The following is a 19,933-nucleotide window of genomic DNA, read 5'->3' on the forward strand; positions in this document are numbered from 1 at the left end:
CACAAAACTGCTGGCATTGGGGTTATCTCTGGGGGAGTGATATAGAATGGAGAATGATGATAAAGAGAGGCTTTCATTTTTACATTCTATACTTCTGTATGGTTAACATTTTGAAATTTTTTATTGAGAAAATTTGTAGATATTTTATGATGAGAATGCATTTTATTTGTGTATTACCTGAATAATTAAAAAAAACATTTACACAAAGTAAAGATAAGTGAATGGATCTGAAAGCTTTTCATATTCCTTTCTACTGGGAGATGAGAAAGCAAAGATGGAAGATTCATGAAGTATAACAAGTGAAAGTAAGGCACGGTGAGATAATTCTAATTCTACCTCTCTTCCAATTCTACCATATATATTTTCAAAAGCCAGTGATACTTCAATTCAGTAGTTTGTTTAGGATCTTGTATCGCTCAGAGTACAATCAGGAGGGCAGTTCTATGGTATAAGAAATTTGTGATAACCTTTTGGTTAGACCTCTCACAATTATGGGAAGAACATATTGCAGGAGAGAAATAAGGTCTGAAAAGAATAGTTCAAAGATCACAATAAAGGTTACTAATCACCTCCAGAGCAGGTGTAAGAGTTGGAACTTGGAGGGAAATCTAAAAGTTAGGCATGTCGGGCTGTGAGAGTTGGGGTGTGAAGGGGAATGATGCAGAAAACTAAGGAAGGTTGTGACTTTATTTGGTTATACTGTCTCGGTGAGGTTACAGTGAAGTATCCCGTGGTAAGCCTTGGGTAGGGAAGAAATGCTGGAGATAAAGCCGGAAAACATGTGGGTAAATTGGAATATACCCATGCCCCTGTCTGTCTCTTATTGCTTCTAACCAAAGAGGACATTTTTAGTGTAATGGCTACTGCCTTACTTCTGCCTCTGAAATCTCTCACAATCTCACTTTTTGCCAACTCTAAGCAAACACTCTCCAAGAAAAAGGATTTTGAGAAATACAATTGAAAAATAGGGTTGTGTATTCATACCGAGGTTGGATTGGAAAGAAGGCTCTATTTTGTAGCCTTGTTTGAACTGGGCCTTTGGTTTTGCTCTTTGACTATCTGAGCTGCAGTGTTGTTTCCAGAGGTCAGAGATTAGCAGGAAGTGATCCATACTAATAATTCATTCATATCATTCAGTCAGTGAATATTTATCAGAGTCCCTAACATGAGGTTGGGGCTGTGCTGGTGCTGGGGATATAGAGTGAGCAAAACTAAACGTGGTTTGCCCCTGTATAGTTCCCATTCATATGGTTAGGTCACAAACCTATACAATTGCAAGAGATATAAAAATTTTAAGTTTGGTAAATATTATGAATAAGTGTGTTATGATGGAGTATAGAGGATATTTAAGTGGTCAAGGAAGATTTAGGCTACAATTGAAAGACAAGTAAGAGTTAACTAAATGGTAGATAATGTCGGTGGTCATAGTGGGAATAAAGTACAGAATGTATGTAATTTTCTATGCAAGAGTTAAGGCATGGATCTTCACTGAATAGAAGCTGAGAATGAGGAGAAATTGGGAGATTTGGATGGCTGATGACTGCAGCCCTGTGGGAGTTGGTACTAAATGAGTTTCTAGGCTTCCCATTCACTTGGCAGCTAGTTTTGGTTGGGTTGGCAACTGGGCTTTTTGGGTCAGGAATCAGCTGGAGGTTAGAGCCTCCTAACTACAGCTCCATGGAAATGTAGAACGTCTCCCTCCCCAGTAACTGGGGTTGAGATGTAGGTCAAACCCCAACAATTTCTACAAATTCAAGAAGACCAAGCAGTTTTAGTGGAAGTGGTATGTAGTTACCTTCCTGGTGTAGCACATTCGAAGTATATGATAGCAAAAAGGAAGGCAAGATGGCAGAGAAGTAGAGAGCTCCGTGCATTTCGTTCACACCCATCTCTCAACAGAGAAAGCCTGAAGCCATAGGACACTGAGCTGCAGGAGTTTGGGAAGAGGAAGAGACGGAATACACTGGGAAGGCAGCCTCATAAGTGTGTGAATACCAACTGGGGAAGATAAAGGCAGGACAAGACTAGAGACACAGAGGGAGGGAGGGGAGGGAGCCCCCCTCAAGGGCAGCTGCAGTGAGTGGAGGGGAAAAAAAGGGGCGGCTGAAACTGCTCATATAACTGTCCCTGGAGAAGAGAAAAACCTCAGCGTGGAAGGAGAGTGTTTTTAGTACTAGCTGGGGTGCTGACTTTGAACTAGGTGACCCTCGTCCCAGGCGGCGCCAGGAAAAACTGCTCTGCTGTGCTCCGGGCACCATCCCCAGTGGCTCAGAGGTGGCGGGCCGAGGCTGAGTTCCCCAGGCTTGACCCTCGGCAGCACGGAGGAGGTGGATCCCAGGCTGTGCTTGACCCCAGCGGATCTGAGGCTGCACCGCTACCACCCTCCCCCCACCCCCCCACCTGCTGTTTCCAACGGTATCAATAAAGTGTGCGGACTGTGACTTGGGAACGAGGCAGGGGGTGGGGCATAGAACACAGCCCACCTTGGCTACGCCTGCAGCACAGGGAGATCAGACCCAAAGGATTGATTTGCAACACTTGGTTCAAGAAGGGACTGGGGCACCAATAGTTTTCTCCCCACAACCACCAAGGCCGGGCCTCAGGGAGCAGCCAATGGGAGGCAGTGGAGGCTAAGAGCTGCCTACACCAAACCACGCCCATCCCCGCTAGACAGCTTTTTTTTTTTTTTTTCCGGGGGGGGGCAAGACCAACATGGATGCACTGTCGTGATAAATTCTAGATAATTCTTTCTATTCAGATATATTCTCCCTTGTCTCATTCATAACCCTCCACTCTGCTGGACTGGGCACTCTGGTCACTTAAACTCTTGGCTTAAACAGTCACATTTAATTCATTCTCTAGATGTACATTCTACACCTCCACTGCTACCTTTTTATGTCTCTCTCTCTGGAGTAATCAGACTATATAGTTTCTCTGAGTAACATTATCTTCATTTCTTTCTCCTCACCTCTAACCATTATCTATGATTTCTCCCTCTGAATCAAGCCTCTTAGTCTCTCTGCCTGGTCATTTCATTTCCAATTTCGCTTCCTCCCCGCCCTGTCATTTCTCTCTTTGTATATGCTCTTCCATCAGCACTGCATACACCTGGCTGTTTATTTGTAGCTGGGAATTCTGGTCTTATGCTTTTAGACTGTCCTTTGTCTTTTGGGTTTTTTTTCTTTTTTCTTTCCTTTTCTTGTCTTCTTTTCTTATTTTTTTATTTATTTTTATTTTTATTATTTGTCTTCCCTCCTTCCTCTTTTTTTTCTTTTTGTTTTTTTTTTCTGTACCTTCCTTTTTTTCTTTTTCTTTTTCCCTTTCAGTTTGCGTGTTTGTTGGATTTGTCTGTGTGTTTCTGTGTATTTGTTCCCTGTGTGGTTGTCTTTTCCTTTTTCCAGGGCTACCTCAAGAAACAAGTCAAAGAACACATGGTGGAGAGTCCAAAATACCACTATGAGTAGGGAAATAAAATAACGAAAATCTCAAGAAGAGAAACCAAGAGACACCATTCAAAGAACACTTCCTGAACGAACAGGCTCTGGACAGTCAAGGAGCACTCTTTAATACAGGCAGCACCTACAGGTGCAGAGTGCATAACAAACTTTTAAAATAGCAAGAGATAGAGGGAGGGGCAAGATGGCAGAGAGTAGGGAGCTCGGTACATTTCACTCGCCCCCATATCTCCCACGGAGAAAATCTGAAGCCATAGGAACCCTTACAGAATCCAGGAGTTTGGGAGGAAAAGGAAACAGAGTCCACAGAGAAAACCTTCTAACGTGAGTGCGAACTGGGGAAGATAAAATCAGGCCTGGACCAGAGACGCAGAGGGATGGGGGCGATTCCCCTCTGTGGGGAGTGAGAGGGGAAAGAGAGAAGCCGAAACTGCTCAAGACACGGTCCTTGTCGCTGGGGAACAAAAACCTCCGCTCGGGACACAGAGGGACCCAGTCTCTGGTTCTCCAGGGGACGCACTTATCCCAAACAATCCCTGGGAAAATAACGGCATGCGTGCCCAATCCCTGCGCGCCAAATCCCCGTGTGCCAACTCGACCTGGAGGGACCGCGCGCTTACAGCGCCTTTGTGCTTCTGGATTGGCTGGATCCCTAGAGTGGAGGCGAAGGGCTTAAAACTGGGAGATTTGCCCACGAGTTCGTGTTTCGTGTGACGAGACACAGAGGGACCAGGTTTCCCACTCTCCAGCTGACCCAAAGCACTCCCAGGCGAACCTCCCCCCACCCTCCTAGCTCACCATCCCGACCTAGAGGAGACTGGAGCAGCGGCTTCTGACTCAATACCCAGGGGGTAGGCAAGAGGCTTGGAGTTGCCTTGAGGGGATCGCCTGTGAGTTTCTGTCTACGGCAATTTCAGTGTGGCCTGCGGACTGGGATTTGGAGATGTGGCCTGGCCTGGGATATAGAGCACGACCCACCTTGGCTGCGCCCCTGGCACGGGGAGTTTACACACCCAAAAAAGTGAGGTGCATCTCTTGGTTCAAGAACAGACTGGAGCCCCGCCACTCTTCTCCCCACAACCGGCAAGGCAGAACTCCCGCCAGACGCATTGGATCAAACCATGCCCATCCCTGCTAGAGAGCTGCCCACCCCCCCCCCCCCCCCCACTTTTTTTTTAAATCAGAGCACTAACCTGAGTAATTCTAATCACTGGCTTGCTTAAACAGTCACATTTAATCCATTCGGTAGATGTAAAATCTACACCTACCTACCTTTTCATCTCTTTCTTTCTGGAGTAATCAGACTATATAGTTTCTCTGGATAATACCAGCGTCTTTCTCTCACCTCTTCAACCATATTCCACCCGTTCGCTCTTTGAAAAAAGCTTCTTATCCCGTCTGCCTGTTCATTCTATTTCCAACTTTGCCTCATCCCCGCCCTGACATCTCTCTCTTTCTCTATGCTCTTCAACCAGAACTGCATACACCTGGCTATTTAATTATAGCTGGGAAATCTGGTTATATGCTTTAAACTGTTCTCTGTCTATTGGCTTTCTTCTTTTTTCCTTTTCTTTTCTTCTTTTTGACTTTTTAATGTATTTTTATTTTCTATTATTCGCCTTCCTTCCTCCCTCTTTTCTCTTTACTTTCTCGTTTTCCCTCTCGGTTTGAGTGTTTGTTGGATTTGTCTGTGCATTTGTGTGCCTTTGTTCCCTGTGTGTTTGTTTGTCTGTTTTCTTCTCCAGGGCTACCTCAATAAACAAGCCAAAATACACATGGTGGAGAGTCCCAAATACCATTACGAGTAGGAAAATAAAATAACCAAGGTCTCAACAAGAGAGACCAAGAGATACCATTCAAAGAACAATTTCTGAAAGCATAGGCCCTGGACAGTCAAAGACTCTTCTTGGGTACAGCAGTGCTCACAGGTGCAGAGAGCATAACAAGTCTTTAAAACTAACAAGAGATAGAAAGCTAACCAAAATGACGAAATGAAAGAGCTCTCCTCCAAAGAAACTCCAGGAAGAATTGACAGCTAATGAACTGCTCAAAACAAATATAAGCAGCATAACTGAACAAGATTTTAGAATAATAATCATAAAATTAATTGCTGCGCTTGAAAAAAAGAATAGAGGACATCAAAGAAACTATGGCTACAAACAACATGGAACATAAAAATAGTTATGGTGAATTAAAAATGCGATAAATGAGATACATAATACACTGGAGGCGTCCAATGCACGGACTGAAGAGGCAGAAAGGAGAATAAGTGATTTAGAAGACACCATTATAGGAAAAGAAGAAACTGAGAAAAAAAGAGAGAAACTGATCCGGGAACATGAAAGAAGAGTTCGAGAGCTCAGCGATAAGTCAAACAGAACAATATCCGTTTAATAGGAATCCCAGAAGAGGGAGAGAGAGGGAAAGGTGATGAAGGAGTCCTGGAACAAATTATAGCAGAAAACTTCCCCAACTTGGGGAAGGAAGTAAACGTTGAAATACAAGAGGCACAGAGAACTTCCCTCAGACATATTGTGAATCGATCTCCTGCATGACATATCATAGTGAAACTGGCAAAATATAAGGACAAAGACAGAATCTTGAAAGCAGCTAGGGAAAAAAGGGCCCTAACATACAAAGGGAAACCTATCAGAATGGTGACAGACCTATCTACTGAAACATGGCAGGCCAGAAAGGAATGGCAGGAGATCTTCAATGTGATGAACATGCAGCCAAGAATCCTCATACAGCAAGCCTGTAATTCAGAATAGAAGGAGAGATAAAAGTCTTTCCAAAAAAACAAAAATTGAAAGAATTTGTCACTACTAAGCGAGCCCTACAAAAAATCCTGAGGGGGACTCTGAGGGAAGTCTTGCAAGGAATGAAGATACCAGAGACACCACCACAAACATGAATCCCACAAAGGACACAATGATTCTAAACCCACATATTTCAATAATAACACTGAATATAAGTGGGCTGAATGCACCAATCAAAAGACATAGGGTAGCAGAATGGATAAAAAACAAAATCCATCTATTTGCTGTCTACAAGAAATGCATTTTAGACTGGAAGATACCTTCAGATTAAAAGTAAGGGGATGGAGAAATATACATCATGCTACGGCAAATCAAAAGAAAGCTGGGGTAGCTATATTTATATCAGAAAAACTCAACTTTAAATTAAAGTCAATAACAAGAGATGAAGAAGGGCATTATATAATAATTACAGGGCCTATCCATCAGGAAGAACTAAAAATCATAAATCTTTACGGACCGAATATGGGATCACCTAAATATTTAAAACAATTAATCACAACGAGAAACAATTTTATAGATAAGAATGTGCTAATAGCAGGGGACTTTAATACTCTGCTTACAGCAATGGATAGGTCAACTAGACAAAAAAATCACTAAAGAAACAATGGACTTGAAAGACACATTGGACCAGATGGATCTGACAGATATATTTAGAACTCTACATCCTGAGGCCAAGGAATTCACTTTGTTCTCAAGTGCGCATGGCACATTCTCCAAGATAGATCACATACTGGGACATAAAGCAGCCCTCAATAAATATAAAAGAATTGAGATCATACCATGCACACTCATATCATAATGCTTTGAACCTAGAAATCAATCACAGGAAGAAGTCTGGAAAACCTCCAAAAACATGGAGGTTAAAGAACACCCTACTAAAGAATGAATGGGCCAAGCAGGCAATTAGAAAGGATATTTAAAATATATGGAAACAAATAAAAATGAAAATACAACAATCCAAACTCTATGGGATGCGTTGAAGAAGGCAGTCCAAAGAGGAAAGTACACTACACTCCAGGCCTATTTCAAGAAATTAGAAAAATCTAACAGTGCATCTAAAGGAACTAGAGGGAGAGCAACAAGAGCACCCCAAACCCAGTAGGAATAGAGAAGTAATAAAAATCAGGGCACAAATAAACTATATAGAAACGAAAAACAAACAGTTGAACAGGTCAACAAAACCAATATTGGTTTTTGAAAAAATAAACAAAATTGACAAACCTCTATCTAGGCTTCTCAATAAGAAAAGAGAGAGAGTACTCAAATAGACAAAATCATGAGTGAAAATGGATTTACTAAAACCAATCCCTCAGAAATACAAGCAATTGTAAGGCAATACTATGAAAAATTATATGCAACAAATTGGACAACTTAGAAGAAACGGAAAAAGTCCTAAACACACACTCACTACAAAAATTCACACGGGAAGAAATAGAAAATTTGTACAGACACATAACTAGTGAAGAAATCAAATCAGTTATCCAAAATCTCCCAACAAATAAGAGCCCTGAACCTGATGGCTTCCCTGAGGAATTCTACTAGACATTTAAAACAGAATTAAAACCCATTCTTCTCAAGCTATTCCAAAACATAGAAATTGAAGGAAAACTTTCAGACTCATTTTACGAAGCCAGCATCACTTTGATTCCCAAGCCAGACAGAGATCCAGGAAAAAAAAGAGAACTACAGGTCAATATCCTTGATGAATACAGATGCAAAAATCCTCAACAAGATACTTGCAAATTGAGTCCAACAGCACATAGAAAGAATGATCCACCAAGATCAAGTGGGATTCATTCCTGGGTTACAGGGCTGGTTGAACATTCACAAATCAATCAATGTGATACATCACATTAACAAAAGAAAACATAAAAACCATATGATCCTGTCAATAGATGCAGAAAAAGCATTTGACAAGATGCAGCATCTCTACTTAATAAAGGCCCTTGTGAAAGTCGAGATAGAAGCAACTTAGTTTAACATCATAAAATCCATCTATGAGAAGCCCTCAGCTAACATCATCCTCAATACGGAAAAACTGAGGGCTTCCCCCCTGAGATTAGGAACACAACAGGGATGTCCACTCTCACCACTATTGTTTAACATAGTGCTGGAAGTCCTAGCATCCACAATAAGATAACAAAAGGAAATCAAAGGCACCAGAATTGGAAAAGAAGAAGTCCAAATCTCACTTTTCAGAGACGACATGATGCTCTACATAGAAAACCGAATAGACCCTACCCGAAGATTACTAGATATCATCCATGAATTCAGAAAAGTTGCAGGATACAACATCAACATACAGAAATCCGTTGCATTTTGATACACCAATAAGGAAACAACAGAAAGAGAAATCAAGAAACTCACCCCATTCACAATTGCACAAAAAACCATAAAATACTCAAGAAGAAACCTAACCAAAGATATAGAAGATCTGTATGATGAAAACTATAGAAAACTTAAGAAGGAAATTGAAGAAGACACAAAGAAATGGAAAAGCATTCAATGTTCATGGATCAGAAGAATAAGTATTGTTGAAATGTCAATACTACCCAAAGCAATCTACACATCAATGCAATCCCAGTCAAAATTGCACCAGCATTCTTCTCAAAGCTAGAACAAACTATTCTAAAATTTGTATGGAACCACAAACAAACCCTGAATGGTCAAAGTAATATTGAAGAAGAAAATCAAAACAGGAGGTATCAGAATCCCAGACTTTAGCCCCTACTACAAAGCTGTAATCATCAGTACAGTATGGTATTGGCAGAAATCTAGACATATAGACCAATGGAATAGAATGTAGAACCCAGAATTGGACCCACAAATATCTGGCTAACTAATCTTTGACAAAGTGGGAAAGAGTGTACAATGGAAAAAAGACAGTCTCTTTAGCAAATTGTACTGCGAGAACTGGATAGCAACATGCAGAAGAATGAAACTAGACTACTTTCTTACATCACACACAAAAATAAAGTAAAAATGGTTGAGAGACCTACATGTGAGAAAGGGAACCATCAAAACCCTAGAGGAGAAAGCAAGAAAAAACCTCCTTGACGGCAATTGCTGCAGTTTCTTACTTGACACATCCTCAAAGGCAAGGGAATCAAGAGCAACAATGAACTACTGGACCTCATCAGGATAAAAAGCTTCTGCACTGCAAAGGAAACAATCCATAAAACTAATAGGCAACGGACGGAATGGGAAAAGATAGTTGCAAATGACATATCAGATAAAGGGCTAGTATCCAAAACCTATAAGGAACTCACAAAACTCCACACCCAAAAAACAAAGAATCCAGTGAAGAAATGGGCAGAAGACAGGAACAGACACTTCTCCAAAGAGGACATCCGGATGGCCAACAGATACATGAAACGATGCTCAGTGTCCCTCATCATCAGGGAAATGCAGATCAAAACACAGTGAGATACCACCTCACGCTGGTCAGAGTGGCTAAAATGAACAAATCAGGAGACTCTAGATGCTGGCAAGATTGTGGAGAAATGGGGACCCTCCTACACTGTTGGTGGAAATGTAAACTGGTGCAGCCCCTCTGGAAAACAGTATGGAGATTCCTCAAAAAAATAACAATAGAACTCCCCTATGGCCAGCAGTTGCAGTGCTAGGAATTTACCCAAGGGATATAGGAGTGCTGATGCATAGGGGCACATGTACCCAAATGTTCATAGCAGCACTCTCAACAATAGCCAAATCATGGAAAGAGTCTACGTGTCCATCAACTGATGGATGGATTAAGGAGATGTGGTTTATGTATACAATGGAATACTACATGGCAATGAGAAAGAATGAAATCTGGCCTTGTGTAGCAACGTGGATTGAACTAGAGGGTGTTATGCTGAGCGAAATAAGTTAGGCAGAGGACAGATACCATATGTTTGCACACATAGGTGGATTAGGAGGAAGCTAATGGAGGGCCATGTGGGAGAAGAAGGGGAAAAATAGTTGGGGAGAGGGAGAGAGACAAACCTTGAGAGACTTTTGAATGCTGAGAACAAACTGAGGGCTGATGGGGGTGGTGGAGAGGGGAAGGGGGGTTATGGGCATGGAGAAAGGCACCTGTTGGGATGAGTACTGGGTGTTATATGGAAACCCACTTGACAATAAACTATTTAAGTGAACAAAACAAAACAAAAATAAAAACAAAGTATATGCTAGCAAAACTTCTTTTAACATTAATTTGAGGAGGTGTTAGGGTGCAGGTAGAGCAGAGTTACACCCTTAACTTGACACATGTATCTGCAGGTCTTTGACTCTGTGTGGGTGATAGTGGGTCACAAAAACTATGGGCTTTAGGTAACATACTATCAAACCCTCAGTCTCTGATGGGGAGCCTGGATGAAGTGTAGAGTGGTCTTCATGGAACCAGGACAAAAATGGAGTTACCAAAACCAAAAATATGAGCAGAGCTAAAAGTTTTGTGGAAAGTCAAGTTTCCAGAGTTAGGGGTTGAGTCATCTGCCCATAGTCAGGTATGGAGATCTGTGCACAGATACAGGAACTTGGGACCTACATGGTAATAGTATTAGAAACAGTTACTAAGGATAGTAGTAGTGATGCTGGTGGGCATGTCTGTGACATTGGTCTCGAAAAATAGAGGCTGTTTGCTATCTATTTTATCTTCATTAATGGAGAGGTCGGGTGTTTATGGAATATCCAGTTAGAAATATCTTTGCAACTCCATGTGTGTTTGCAAACTCTTTCTTAGTTGCTGGTGTGTTATAAGATATGGAACTTCAGCTAGACTGTAAGTCAACTATTTTATCGTGCATACTTTTATTTAGTTCAGCGGCTTCTTTTTTTTATCAAAAGACTTTCTCAAGGAAGGAAATGGTATGTTGATACTCATCATTCTGGCCAACCTCCTTATCGTATAACTTATGAGCACTTTGAATAGCTGTAGAAATTACTGTGGGCTAGAGTAAAATCTAGGAGTTATCAACATATTCACAGTATTTGAAACTATGGGGTAGATAAGATTGCCCAGGAACCAAACAAAGAATGAGGAGAAAGCCAAGAACAGGATCCAGAAGGATAACAACATTTTGTATAGTTTTTTTTTTTTTGAGCATTTACTGTGCTAAGCACTTTACATGCATTATCTCATTCAATCTTTACAATAATTGTAGAAAGTAAGTATGATTATTCTTATTTAATATGGGCAAACCAAGGCTAATCGTTTCTAATATTCTGAACCCAATTTCAATGTGTGTGGGTTTTTCCACACCACCAAACAATTCTGTGACTCAAACTGGGTGTCCCACAATTCAGCTCAATTCTGAGAGTCTACCTGGAGATAGGATCAGATCCCACAGGTTAAGCGCTCAGTCTCACAAGACTTTCCCCTCCCCACATTCAGATGCCAATTGAAAGTCCAGGTTGTCACCTGTGCTTCTGACCCACTGACTACAGATTTGAGATTCCAATGACCCCCCTTGAGTTTGATATATGCTAGGGCAGCTCACAGAACACAGAGAAACATCTTACTTACTAAATTATTACCAGTTTATTATAAAAATATAATTGGGAACATCCAGATGGAAGAGATGGATAGGGCAAGATATGGGGAAGGGGCATGGAGCTTCCATGCCCTTTCTCAACCCACCACTTTCCAGCATTTCCATGTACCCATCAACTTGGAAGTTCTCTGAACCTGTCCTTTTTTTTTTTAATAGAAGGTTCATTACAAAGTCATAATTGATTAAATCATTGGCCGTTGATGACTGATTCAACCTCCATCCCCACTCTTTCCTGTAGGTCAAAGGGGTAGGACTGAAGTTCTAAGGAAAGGGTTTATAGTAAGCAGGGATAGGGGACACTTGGGAAGGCTGATTGCAGCTGCTGGCTCTACCCAGGCCCAAGACTCACCAAAGTGGCTGGACCTCTGCCCTCCTACTCCTTCTACTATCTCCATGCTAGTGCCATTGCATCATCTCGCCCCCTCCCCTGCAAATGTAGGTGGGAGGCTATAGCTGAAGGGGGAGGGGATTTTGGAAGAAAAATGATAAAAACATTCCAGACCTGGCCATACTAGGTGCCATGAATAGAATCTAACTGTTATACAGTTTCTGATAAGGTCCCAATAAAAAGTCAGAGACAAAAATCCTTGTCAGCAACACAGTCAGGACCCCTCTCACTCTTGAGAGGCTTTTATTTTTCCCTAATAAATTCTATAGCTTTGGTCCCTCTCTGTTGTCTGGGAGATTCATTCTTCATGACTCCATGAGAAAAGGACCAGCATCTATCCCACCCTCCTGTAACAGTCCCAACCCTCTAATCACATGGTTGGTTCTCCTGGCAACCAGCCCCTTTCCTTAGGTGTGGTCCAAAAGTCATATTGTTAACATAGCAAATGACGCCTTTATTGATTTTATTGCTTAGGAATTTCCAAGGGTTTTAGGAGCTCTGTCTCAGAAACAGAACAAATACTAAATCTATATTTCCTATTTTAAGTCATTATATCATAACTACAAAGCTAGGAAGTAGCAGGAATAGGAATCTAACTCAAGTTCTCTGATGCCAAAATCTACATTCTTTTTTTTAATTAAAAATTTTTAATGTTTATTAATTTTTAGGAGAGAGTGAGACAGAGCGTGAGTGGTTGAGGGGCATAGAGAGAAGGAGACACAGAATCTGAAGCAGGCTCCAGGCTCTGAGCTGTCAGCACAGAGCCCAATGCAGGACTCAAATTCATGAACTGTGAGATCATGACCTGAGCCACAGTTGGATGCTTAACGAACTGAGCTACCCAGGCACCCAGAACCTACACTCTTAATTGCTAAATCTACCAGGGAACTCTCTGGAAGGAGAAGGCTCCCAAGAGCTTTTTATCAACAGCAGCTTATGAGATAGAAGTTGCTTGGAGGCAGAATCAGATGGTGATCCAAAATGTTCACTGCATCAAGTTCTGTAAACAACAAAAAGAGAGTTGAAATGGGCTCATGGAAGTTAGTGTCTGGGCACACACCAGAGACAGTCCCTAATATCAAAAGTGGGCTTTTTAGTTTGTTTGATGGAGTGGATTTGTTACACAAATTCTCTTGATTTGCTTTTATATAGGTATTGTGCAACTGAATAAAAGGCACTTCATGTTGAATGGAGTTGATAGGCCATAACCCTACTCTCATGCTCTACTGAGGCATGAAAACTAAAGGGACACCATGAAAAACTGCTTTTTTTGCTCCTTTTCCTGCTTCTGTTGTTAGTACCTACACCCCCATCCCCTTACACACACCTTATAGGATAGATAATGCATATCTTCCTTGTAAGGGTAAAGGATTTAATAAACTTTCTGGAGTCTTCCAGCACAATACGTAATATATAAGGAGTGACCAGGTGGGGTCATCATGAACATTTTCCAAGATCACTGACTCATCCCGACCCCTGGCTCCAGGGCATAAGTGACTTATGAAGAACATCTAACCACTCGTCTTTATTCTTGGATTACTAAGAAAGACTTGTGCACTAAACTATTATCCTCAATAAAAACACCCTTCCCCAAGCAAAGAAAGAGACTCACTCTTCTTTCATTTATGAGTCTCCCAGATTCTCTGTACATATATACACTCTCTCCATATATATACATTCTGTCCATATATACACTCTCTCTGTCTTCAATAAACTCTGCTTTCACTTCCTTTCAGCTCACATTTGATTTCTAATCTGCATGAAGCCAAGGACCCTCTTGGCCAGTTCTGTGGGAACCCCTCTGTGTCCTTAAACCCAGCTAGCCTGTATAACTACCACTCATTGTCAACTGCAGACCCCAAAAGGAAGAAGCCTACTTTATTACTCTGGCAGGAGAAAGGAAGAATTTCTCCTTGCCCAGCAACAAGTTCAACCAATAAGAAAATACCACAACTCAGCTGATGAGAAATCATCACCACCCTGAACTCTGGCTTTTGTCCAATGGACTATTGAAAGAGGACTACAGCTACCTCCATTTTGACCTCAGTCTGTATTTTCTAATTGATTAAGTTCTTCTTTCCAGCTTATCTTTTAACTCAGGCAAAAGACCCAGTGGGCAAAACATACTGTGATGGGAATCAAAACTACTCCTTCAAGCAATAATGACTGCCCTGACACCATCAAGACCCCACATGATTGACCCCAAGACAATGATCAACCTGACCTTTACTGCCCAGCAGCATGTGCCCACTGATCTTTATTTCACATTTTCCTTACATAAACCTAGAAGTATTTTCAGCACTTTGGAGACAGGCTTTGAGACATTAGTCCACTGTCTTCTTAGTGTTGCCCTCACTGACCCAAATTCTTGTTTCCCCACCACTCATTTCTATACTTTTGGATTTTGTCATTGGCAAGTGGCCAAGCCTGGTCTGTTTGGAACCCCCAGAGTCAGATGCTTTTGCATCTCTGTGCCATGATTACACTATCATTCAAAAAGATAACCCCCCAGAATTCCCCTTTTCTCTTTAATGTTCCTTTCCTTTGATCTCTGGATTCATGCATGGTTTGCTATAGCTTACATATCCTGACTTTAAATTCTCCTGCTATTCCTGAATAAACCCATTTTGCTGGTAAAATAGCTGACTGCTTTACTTTTAAGCTTGATATTATGATGCATAATGCATGGCAGAGTGCCCTGGCTTAAAGGGCCCAAAGTGGAACAGATGGTTATTGGATGTTGGAAATACTTTGATCCATGTTAGACTGACTTGATTGGAATGTTGTGATATCATCCACTTGTGGCCGGGCTGGGAAGAGAGCTTCTGGGACCTGGGAAGAGTTGAGAACCTGAGCTGGGAGAGAGCTGAGCATTCTCCATCTTCAGGGTACCTTGTAATTTTTGCTATGTAAATGGACCGAGAAAGATTTGGGTCCTGTGAAACAGGAATAAGTGGGAAGGCTTCTCAGGAGCTTAGGCTTCTGAAAGAGAATATGCTGTAATTTTCTTCTATCTCAGCAGGCAAGAGGGAATTAAGTGAGAAAAAAAGCTGTCACAGAAGCCATGTGCCTTCCTGTGAGCTCAGAACAATAGGTAGCAAACCTGACTTTCTCCAAAAAGGAGTAACTGTCTTAATTTGCAACTAGTGACTGGTTCAGACAAAGCCAATAAAACTCATCTCTACTTTATTTACTTCAAACATGTACAACTACATGATGCTATATTATAGATTAATTCATTTTCTCTCACCACTCTTCCTTCACCTGTTATACCCCACTAGATATTTCATGTTGGCAGACCTTGTTATTGTTATAGCATTATGCCTAGAACAGGGCCTGGCACATTGTAGGTCTTTAATACGGATCTGTTGAATGAATGAAGAAACAGAGAAATGGATTTTGGAGGTGGAAGAACAGGGGCCCATAGCCATAGAGATGCTTATGAGGGACAAAGAACAGTTACAAACAGACTGGCAGTAAACAGTTTTTGCTTCAAATATCATCTCTGCCACTTATTAACTATATGATCTTGGGCAAGTTGGGGTTTTTTTTAAGTAAAAATTCAGTTTATTCGTCTGCTTATGACACAGTACACAAGAAGTAAAATGTTTCACATCATAGATTTCACTTCCAACTCTTGGGAATGTTCATTTCTTTGGCTAAAAGGAGAGACTGGACATGAGATGCAGGCAATGCTTCGGCAACTGAAATAAGAGTGGGAATGGGGCAATGCTAACATCATCCTTGCAGGGATGGGCATAAGGGGACTGTTAGTCACAAGCTAGTTTCTAGAACTGTTAGTCGGAAATGAAGGAGTACCACTCCTGACGCTCATGCTGTTGTGGACCTCAGTCATCCCCACCACACAGGTACAGCAGTGCTCTGGTAAGCCCACTTCGTGTCTTGCTGGACACAGTAGTACAGGGATTTTCCATACTTTCTCTTGAGTTCAGACTTAATTTTCAACATATCCACTTCACTGCAAGAGACCATGATTCTAATCAGGATTTTATCACAAGTCCCCTTGTCCTTCATGGAGTCGTATAGTCAGTCAGGAAAATACAGGGGCTTGTTCTGAATGCAACTTATCAAGTGCAAGAAAGCTTTTTCCAGGTCTCCCTGGACCTCATTCTTGATGCTCTCCAGCATGTCATAAGGGCTGTAGCTCTTGTAGCTGACAAATACTTTCTGGAGGTGAAACACACTCCACTTGGTCATGATGCTGATCCACTTGGGCACATCATCTCCTTTCCTCTTCAATCCAGCATTGTAGAGATCACAGATATTGTCAATCAGTTCATAAGCAATGATAGAGCCATCCTCTGCTCTTCTACCTTTGCAAGGGCAACCATCAGCTTGCAGAAGTCACCAGATATGTCTGAAACAATGTCCCTCTCCAGAGCAGTCTTGTACATTTCCTTGTAGACTCTGTTAATTTCCTGAAACCTCTGGTTGATCCTTGAGCAGATGATCTCAATGAGGGAGTCCTCATCAGTTCCCAGACCTTTCATTGATGCTTTCAGCTCAGAAACATACTGCACAGATATTTTCAATAGGACCAAAATCATGGTCTCCAGGCGGCCAGACAAGGCTGATTTTAGTGCTGATGTACATTACCTTTTGGTCCTTCTCTGGTAGATGAAGGCAATATCTTGCCCCTGTTCATTGCTGGGTTAGCCAAAATGTTGACAATGGTGACCTTATCCAGACCTTTGGTCTTGATCGCCATTTCAATGTTCAGAGCATCATGCTCAGCATAAAAATTGGTGTATGCTTTGACTGACCCACATGCACTCGGAGGTGTGGAGTGATCACTCTCCAAGCTGAGATTGCAGAAATTTCTTGAACAGTAGATATTTTGAAGGAAGTTGCGCCAGGCACCGAGAACTCCAAGTGTCCCTAGTTGTGGATCTTGTGCAAGGTGTTTAACTTGTGCTTTAAATTTCTAACCTGGAAATGGAGAAACTAGTATCTATTTCATGGGGGTTTTGATAGCTTGAATGAGCTAATAGGTGTAAAACGTTTAGTATAGTGCCTGATACATAATACAAGCAATATAAATATTTGCTATAATAACTATTATTATTGGAAAGGTGAGTGCAGGAAAATATTAAGTACATGGATAAAGGTTAATATTCTCTAAGCAGTTGCTATGTTCCAGAAACTCTGCTCTATGAATTGCTTGCACTATTTTATTGAATCCTCACTATAACATTGTGAGATAGGTTGCATTAATATCCCATGCTACAGATGAGGACACTGTATCCCAAGTCATGCAGAGCTGAAACTAAAACTTCATATGGTGGCCAAGCTCTTCCCACTTTAGAGTACTAACTGCAAGCTACAGATCATAAGAAAGAGCTATGTATGTTTTTATTTATAATTTTATTCTCAGCTGTTAGCAAATACTGGGTACTCAAAAATGGTTCATGGATTTGAATGAATGATGAATAAATGCTTTTAAGAGTGGCAGAAAGGGAAATTCCAACCAAAAACTAGGGAAGAACCTAGGAAAGCTGTGGAGACTGTCAGGCTGAAGTAGGACCAAGGGAGACCAGAGTGGGCAATCTGAGGCTGACCACATGGTAATGAGGAAGGCCTTTGGGTGTTACAGTGCCCATAGGAAGCCACTTTGGATTCTTGGCCTGTGGCTAGAGATCACAAGTATATTTTTAAATTAAAAAATAAAAAAAATATAAGTATATGAAATACATTCTCACTTTTAAAATGCACATTATAAACTTCAGGGGAAGATGGCAGAATAAGAGGATCCTATGCCTCTGGATACAACTATGTAACACTCACATCAGCAAAAATAATCCAGAAAACAGTGCAAAGACTGGCAGAACAAGCTCCATAGCTAAAGATAGAGAAGAGGCCACATAGAAGAAGGTAGGAAGGGCAGAGATATGGTTTGTTAGCAAAATGCACTGTACCCAACTGAGGTCAAGAGGGAGCTAAGGGTGTGGGGAAGGACAAGAAATAGACTATCACCTAGGGTAACCTGCTTGGGGAAGAAAAATCCCCATAACATTTGAATTTGATAGTAAGAGGGGCCAAATTTCGTGAGTTCTTACAACCAATGGGGTTTAAAACCTAGAATTTAAAAAATCAACAGGCTCAGCTCTGTGAGACCCAGGAGGGTGGTAGGAAGCTGAGTCTCTACCCTTAAAGAGACAGAATGACAGCCAGTGGAGAGAAGCATAGAAGCAGCAGTTTGAAAAAGGCCTGGGGTACACAGGAGGGAGAGTTATTTATTCATCTCAGAGCATGGCCCAGAGGGGCAGGGGTCATAGGGAGATACCACCAGGGAGAAAGGAACTGGCAGAGGCCATTTCCATACCAGATCCTCTAGCATAGACACATGGCCACTTGTGGAAACCAGCACAGCTCTGACACTTGATACCTAACTTGTTTGCAACAAGACCTGCTGCCCAAGCTTTTGTGGGTCTGCCTTTTCCAGTCATGCTTGCCTCAGTCTCAGCACTGCAGGTCCCCTCCTCCAGAAGACTGATGCAAACCCTGAAAACATCTTGTCTCCTAACCCAAGACCTAAATTCTGGCAGTGAAGGTCTCATTTTGCAAACAGAGCAGGGCACACATCATTAAAATACACCCCACTTGGCCAGGGACCAAACACTGACCAAAACAGGCAAAGAGAGCCTCTCCAGACAACTTTACTGAAGGAAAGAGTGGCTGGGACTGAATAGCAGGACACATGCAACATATAAGACACTCTCTGAAGCACCTGGTTCTAGAAAACAGGGGACACTACACTGCAGGACACTATAGGACCTTTTCTTCATAAGGCCATTACCTTCAAGAGTAGAAGAGGTAGCTGACTTTCCTAACACGGAGAAACAAACACACAAAGTAAGGGAAAAAGATGAGACTGAGGGATATGTCCCAAATGAAAAAATAGGACAAAATCACAAGAGACCTAGAAGAAATGGAGATAAGCATTGCCTGATAGAAAATTTAAAGTAATGATCATAAAGAGACTCAGTGGACTGGATAAAAGACGAAGGACAACAGTGAGATCCTTACCACAGGGAATAAAAAGAACCAGTCAGAGATGAAGAACGCAATAATTGTAATAAAAAATACACTAGATGGAATAAACAGCAGGCCAGAAGGAGCACAAGACCAAATCAGTGACATGAAGGACAGAGTAATGGAATATAATAAAGCTGAGCAGGTGAGAATATGCAAAATGAGAATAAACTTAGGGAACTCAGTGACTCCATCAAGTGTAATAACATCTGCATTATAGGGATCCCAGAAGAAGAGAGAGAAAAGAGGGCAGAAAAATTATTTGAAGAAGTTCTAGCTGAAAACTTCCCTAAATTGGAGAAGGAAACAGATATATAGATACAGTAGGCACAGAGATTCAACTGCAAAATCAACCCAAGGAGGTCCACACCAAAACACATAGTAATTAAAATGTCAAAAAGTAGAGATAAAGAAAAATATTTTATTTATTTATTTTTTGTGAATAATGCATAGTTTTTTTATTTTTATTTTTTTATTTTTTATTTTACAAATAGTTTATTGTCAAATTAGTTTCCACATAACACCCAGTGCTCATCCCCACGAGTGCCCTCCTCCATGCCCATCCCCCCTCCCCCCTACATCTATCAGTCCTCAGTTTTTGTCAGCATTCAAGAGTCTTTCATGGTTTGCCTCTCTCCCTTTCCCCCACCATTTCCGCCCTTCTTCTCCCCCTTGGTCCTC

At 41.4% G+C, this 19,933-nt stretch overlaps 1 pseudogene; it reads right to left on the bottom strand.

The window, feature by feature from the left end:
• Positions 1-16,047: 16,047 nt before the first annotated feature.
• Positions 16,048-19,933, bottom strand: part of LOC120224772 — a 43,977-nt pseudogene continuing 40,091 nt past the window's right edge.

Source organism: Hyaena hyaena, unplaced genomic scaffold (genome assembly GCF_003009895.1).
Source record: "Hyaena hyaena isolate Hyena2069 unplaced genomic scaffold, ASM300989v1 scaffold_1257, whole genome shotgun sequence".
NCBI lineage: Eukaryota > Metazoa > Chordata > Mammalia > Carnivora > Hyaenidae > Hyaena > Hyaena hyaena.